Source organism: Opisthorchis viverrini (assembly GCF_000715545.1).
Source record: "Opisthorchis viverrini unplaced genomic scaffold opera_v5_110, whole genome shotgun sequence".
In the NCBI taxonomy this organism is placed as follows: Eukaryota; Metazoa; Platyhelminthes; class Trematoda; order Opisthorchiida; family Opisthorchiidae; genus Opisthorchis; species Opisthorchis viverrini.
The window spans coordinates 1,465,427-1,472,402 of record NW_008751760.1 but is presented as its reverse complement, the minus strand read 5'-3'; positions in this window follow the sequence as shown (position 1 = coordinate 1,472,402).

Below are 6,976 nucleotides of genomic sequence, written 5' to 3'. Positions count from 1 at the left end.
TTTGAAAAGGAATATGTAGTATCGCTCAGACGCCTCCTTTGAGATGGATTTATGTCCGATTTGTGGCGGCAAGTTCATGTTCTATCATGAAAACAAAAACATGGGCTTCACCCTCTTTACAAATACAGGAAAAATGTCGTACCTGTGATTCCATAAAAAATTGATCGCACTCTACCCGACTCACACAGAGTATGTAACACTCGGCAGATCCAGTTTCTTCCAACCTTTCTACGTCTTCTTTGATTTTTTTGCCAACTTGTGTATCGTATGTAAATTTTCGAGATTCACAGTCCTCGCATATTGGATTGCCCACTGTCATTTCGGCGCAACTGAGGGTTTTCGGAATATGCCATTGGGCATAACTTTCGCTCACGAAACTCAACATTACAATGAAGTGCAGCATAGCTATTCTTACTGTTTTATGTCCTGGTATTTATAGATATGCACTAATCAGAAGACCAATCAGAACCTACCAATCAATCTAATAGTGAGTGATTAGACGAGTAAAATTAGGTGAACGAACTGGAAAACAAAAAGAATAAGCCAAGTTACAAGAGTGAAAAAGGTAATTCCTCTTGTGTGTACACTGAGGATTGGCTTGTTCCACGGAATTATGTTAAAAACTCTTTAATACCAGCTACCACAAGTATCCTTAATTAAGTTCCTAATTAAGTTGACAGTTAACAAGTGAAACAGCACTTGTTTGATTCCCATTATTAAGGGCCATTAATCAAATCAGGCACCATAAATTGATGTTTTTGGAAAAACACCTAACGTTTTTTCCCTTCAAATTTGATTCAGTAGGTAGAAATTGCGGAATTCGCACTCTTGACCTTGACAGCACTCTGAAGTCGAGCACGACTGCATTCAACTTTGCCCCACATTCGGATCATGCCTCTAATTATTTTGAACTCTGACTACTGGTGAATAGTCAGTTTTTGTTGTTTACTGTACCAGCAAATTCGGGGGTGGCATGCTAAACAAACAGAGTTGTCATTTATATAGCCGGACAAGTGACGTCACAATCAAGTATTTCTGGCATGCCGACTATGAACTCCAAAACGGAACATTAGTCGATTAAATTGTACCGCATCCACCAAATCCGGCCAGAAACTAGATAGATCACTCTCAAGAGCCAACTAAAGACGACAAGCCAAAGGGATGGTAACGGGCAGCTGCACACCTATCCGGTAGCTCACAAATAATCAGACTTCTAATAACACTGAAGCATGTGCTTAACAAAGCAAAAAATAATAATAATTCGATCAAATCGCCAGTATTTCACTCCAGCACAACAATAAAAAATCAGTGCAAGAAAGTGATTTCCGAGAAAGTCCTTTCAATTCTTACATTTTCAATCCTATATCAGAATGAGTAGAAGGATTCCAAACTGGCGTTCTGTCGAGTCGGTTATCGATCGTTTGACATTTGGGTTCAGGTCACAGGTCGGATGATGTACAGGCATCAACTTTCGGCGTGAATGTATACTGTTAAAGATACGCACAAGGACTGGCGAATTCTCTTTACGAAAAGCATTCGCTGATGAATAACAACAGGGTTGTACAGCCTGTCTTATTTACACCAAACGTTGCGATATGCCTATGTTAGATCTATTGACGTTTCTTACAGGGCATTTCGGAGGTTTTCAGAAACATTTGCTTAGTACTTCGAGCGAATGCCGTATTAAAACCTCTGTGGTTTTCGACTTTTACTTCATCCCTCTCAATCTTGAGCATCCTAGTATTCCCTCCAACGTATTTTGCTGCTTGACAACCAGGAGTCCAATAGAAGTAGGAGTTTTTGGCGAACTTGTTTGTGCATAGGTATTGCATCTGACTTCTGTCCCCAGTCTGGTACCGGAAAAAGACTCACCGACAAAGAACATAACAGCTTCATTGCAAAAAGCGAGTGCGAACGAGCGCAAAAGTTACAACGGTCCCGAGGACACTTTTTGAGATTGATCCAGGTTATCTGATGGGCGTTTAGTGAACACCGATCAACATCAACCGTAGTGCTATGCGACTCCTGAACACTTATCGTAGTCGGTCGTACTTCGGTGGCGTGTCTGAACACTCATCGGCGTTTGCTGAGTTGATTGAGTGATTGACCAGCCCAGATGCTTGGCGGCTTTCCTAGTGAGATTTTGGCGGGGCTTGAATGTCTCAATTGGTTACGGACGTTCCAGGGTTATTTTCAGAAATCTGTCCTGCCTGACAATAGGAAACGTGGTATTAGTGTATCAGCAGTCCATCTGAGAAGCTGGGTTGAATTGTGACCGCGTAAAGTTCGTGGCTAGGCCAATCGGCCACCAATTCCTTTTTAAAAATTAACTTACAATAGGCACTATTTCCTGCAAAAAATTTGGTAAAATCTCCAAGTAATACTATTTTTGCCTGCTAAAAGTTCAGTTCTAGTATTTACGAGGCGTGATTTTAGCAACTGTGTTGTTAAAAAACCGACAAAAAAATCATTCATCTGTAACACCCTTTCGGTGCCTAGCTGCCATGCCACCCGAAGGAAGCACTAGGCCTGGGATACTGCCAGGTTGCCAAAGCCTAGACAGAGGAAGTCGAACGGCAGAGATCAAGTTCGATCCACGGAACTTCCGGTTAAAAATTCGTGCATTAATATCTGAAATCTGGACCTGACAGTCTTGATCAGGTTGCCTGTCGTGTCAAAGCATCATGGCGTCTGATCATGAGGAATGATGCAATGAATAGAGGTTTTGGGGCTGTAGAAATGGAGCAGCATAGAACAGACCAAGTTAAACTTGCTCATCCTGACAAAGATATGTATTAGTTGTGCCTGAGTAAGAAGCTGTCCCAAAGCTAAAACTGAGCAATGGAGGTGTACCTCCAAACTAATCCACTTATTATGTCCACATGAAATAAGTCTACATTCACGTTAAGTTGATCGTCGAATTCCTTGTTTTGGCTCGATAAATGACCTTGATCGTTAGAGAGAAGTATTTTTGTGCTAATGACATGGTCAGTGTACATTTATAGTGCTAGTGTTAAACAAATGTGATCCAGCTTTTGAGAGCTACCGCTGTGTGGAGCCGTCAAACTCAGTAAACATTTCTGAAACTTTCATGGCTGGCACAAATAGAGGACTGAGCAAACGTTCAGCTGCCCTTTAAGCGAGCTACCTTTATTTTCCAAACATGGGCTTTGGCTTGTTCCAAAAGCACCTGAAATGCATGTTCGAACGATTATAAATATTTTTTATAAAGGTCTGTCTGTAGCCAAATGCCTTTGAGCGAAGGACATAGGTTAAATGTCCTTATTCTCCTCCTGTCCAAATGTGGGTGCCATGGTAGTTTCAAAGACAACGTACAATTGTGACCCTTACAACTAACAATATCCTTATGTCACATCGGCCGTCAAGTGTTGCCATCGTCTGAGTCACCTTGCCGCAAATAGCAGGTTCGGTAAGCGAAAACAGGCTACCGTTGACGCCTCCATTTTTTCTCATTCACATGCTATTTCTTCCCCTCCATCTCATACCAATAATAACTCTCTCCCTTTAGTTAAGACTGGTCGCCCGATCGCCCTGATTCGGTTTTGCAAGCAAGATCTGCGCATCATCTTTGGCTGACATCCTCAGGTATCTCCAAATCAATCTTCAAGCCTCGACACCCAGTCTATTTGACCGCCTTCATTGTCCCCATTCTGAAGCAAGCAGAACAACAAGGTGTTCTTGGGCCCACACTGGACTCGCTTGACATTGTGCTGTGTCTGAGATACGGGAATTCAAGATGCAAGCACTGATTGAGCTAACCGCTTCTCGGCCTCCACTCGCTTCCGGCTGCCACTTCTGATGATCTAGAGGCTGCTGTGGCGGCATGCACAGGGGTTTGTATAATCCAAAATCACTGTGCGAAAGTATCCTTGCTTGAATGAATACCTTTTGATAGTAACTTCTGTGTGGTTCGTCTGGCAACGTCTGTGAAGGAGTCTCACAAGCGGGAATTTTATCAGTGTCTGTTTGTCATGCCTACTTATGCTATAACCGGTTGTCACCAGCTGCCACTCTTTTGGAGCCCACAGCTGAAGTAGGACTCTGTACGGTGAAAGAAGGACCCCATAAAGCCTCGGAGGTTTATGACCACAGGTGTACTCTCAAGCACCATCAAGTTTCCAGCCCGAACGACCTCCCACCCACATTTTTCAAAGATGGTAGTAGAGAGCTCAATCAGCGCTTGTCTCTTTATCTCTTTGCCCTCATTTGGGAAAACAAGACTGCCTCAGATAAATGTGGAGAATCGCTGATGATGAACATTTTCAAAAAGGAGCTCGTATTGAGCATATTAACCATAGGAGGATCACTTGTAACGAAACTTTTGGCACCACTTTTGCTTCGTCGCCTTATGGTGGCTCGTAAAACATTGACTTGAGAACAGCAGGCGGGATTCCGGCATCGCGTTGACCAGGTATTTACATTCCATCAGGTGCTACAACAACGACAAACGTGCAAGCAACCCACAATTCTGGAATTCCTGAAGTTTAAAGTAGAATTCGGCTTTCTTAACCTGCCTGTCCCCTTTAAAACGCTTGCTTATAAAGAAATACTTATTAAGTTTGTGAACATAATACCTTCTCAGAATTCCGAAACGTTTTGTCAGTGTATGAAGAGTTCTTCAAAAGCTTCCGTGCACAAGTATTAACCGTTAAGGGTGCCCACTCTCTCCGTTTGCATTAAATTTTGTGATCAATGAAATAGAGTTGAATGCTGGATATGTTCCAAATCCTAGCGTTCAAATAACCTCTGACGATGACCTTGTCAATCTGGAGTATGCAGGCGACATCGTTCTGGTCTTCGAAGTGGAGAAGAAGCCGCAGGTTTTTCAATGAAATGACTAAAGTTACTTCGTCCACTAGCGTCCACTTTGCATTCCTAAAGTGTAAGGTCATGCTAATCTTTATGTGACTACACGCCACTCAAAATTCAGTGGGAGTCCTGCGAATTTATGGAGCATTCTGCCTATATTGGAGGTTGAATTAGTTCCGGTTGTGGTGTGGCAGACGAAATCAATGCAGGGATCTACAAGGCTTTTGTCGCATTTGCCAACTTGAGACACACATGGCATCAAATCCAGATACAGTTGAGACTTGGCTCGTTCGAGCAGCGGAACTGATACACCTTCATCTGTTCGACCGTCTTTGTCTCAGACCCATAGCTTGTGTGGGATAACATCCCTTGAATCAGTAACAAGGGGATAAAGAGGCGAGTTTTCGGTTGTACAACGGGAGCTTCCACCAACGTATGTATCCAACAACAGAAGCTGCGTTGGTCAGACCATGTTTTGTTCATGCCGAACCATCGTTTTCCGTATCCAATTCAGTGTGGCGGAAGCAGAGTGGTGGCCAACCCTTTACCTTGCAGAGGTACATGGGGTTATTACTAAAATTGTGACTCCCCTTTCGGAATACAGACCATAGGCTGGGTAGAGACAATGCAATATATGACTACCAGTCGATGTCAGTGGCGTTCTTGTTGTAGTTTTCTATCCTGATTGGAGGAGTCGGTGCTAGTCGGTGATGGGCTAGCACTACGTTTCCTCCCCATCCATTTTTACTCTTTTTTTTAAAGTAAGGCTTCCAAATTAATGATTGTTAAATAATGATATTATATTATTGATGGTGGTGGCTTGTTTCAACCAATCAAAGCCAAACAAAAATGCTCCGTTTGGAGTAAAACGTTCTACTAGTTACACACTTTGATTCAACAGATCAATGCAGCCAAGTTTGTTATTCCCTTCAAACAAGTCACTCCTTATGGTTTTTGTGGTATGTTCCCAAGGGTAGCCACAAAAATTTCGGCACATTCATGGCCTGTTAGGCTGCCCAGTATGAAACTATCTTTCTATTAGTACAGTTGCTCTTCCAACTAGAAAGAGGATTTCTTGGAATATGCGTCAAAGTAAGTGCATAGAATAACTTTGAAAGCTGAATTAAGGCCTAATTACTTGAATGTTAGATGTGTTCATCTGTTTACTTTCGGAACTCCTGCGCTGAATTTCTACGTGTCTACAACTTCACCTCCTGTAACTTGAGGCCCCCAGACAATTCCGGGGCGGAAATTGTTCAGTTCGACTTGCAAAGATGAATGCATTTCAGCCGCTCATCGGGTAGTAGTACTGCATCCAAACGTGAGTCGGCTTACTGATTTGAAGCCTTGCGCAAATCTGAGCAGTGTATTTTGTCTCGACGAATGCGTCTGGTGTCGGCACGGAAAGAAAGACGAGGCTATCCTGGGAGGTAGGATTTCGTTCCGCAATTGCTTTTGACCAGATTCTACTCTGTATGAATTCGGAATACCTTAAATCTGCTTTGATCAAATCTTGTTGATAGTATTCGAGTTTCATGAGTTGAAGGTAATGGCTTGAATGGGAGCTGCAGTAGTATCACACATTTCCAATTCAATTGAGAACGGGAGTAATCCTACGTATTACCCTAAATAAAATCAGACTATAGTTTGTTGAGTTTGAGTTGACTTTAATGGCTCATATAGTCGGAGTTACCGAATGGGGAACAACGGGTAACTCTGAGCAAATCTGAGGAGGCCACAGCAATGACATCCAAGTGACAGATAAGCAACTGGAAATTTCCACTTATCGGAGAATAACAAACGAAAGCCTAAAATTTTAATGATAGGACTGTACTCCGAGCATTATGTTCTTAATTTTCAAATAACCTGTTGTATCGTGATAGTGTGATCATGAAAGAATATCATGAATGACATTCAGTGTGACAACTACTATTTCTATTGGGAAACAGCATGATCACAAACACAAGTTTCAGAAGAGTGAAAAGAGGAAAACAAAAAGGAGAGTGACACTTTAGGAGAATGCACGCGATTACTAGTTTCACCAAGTAAGTGCAGTTCTTTCCTAAATATAGTAAATTTTGACGTGGAGACACAGAGGTACAGACCAACTTTTGGAGTTCAAGCAACAGTGAAGGAGCCTTGAGAC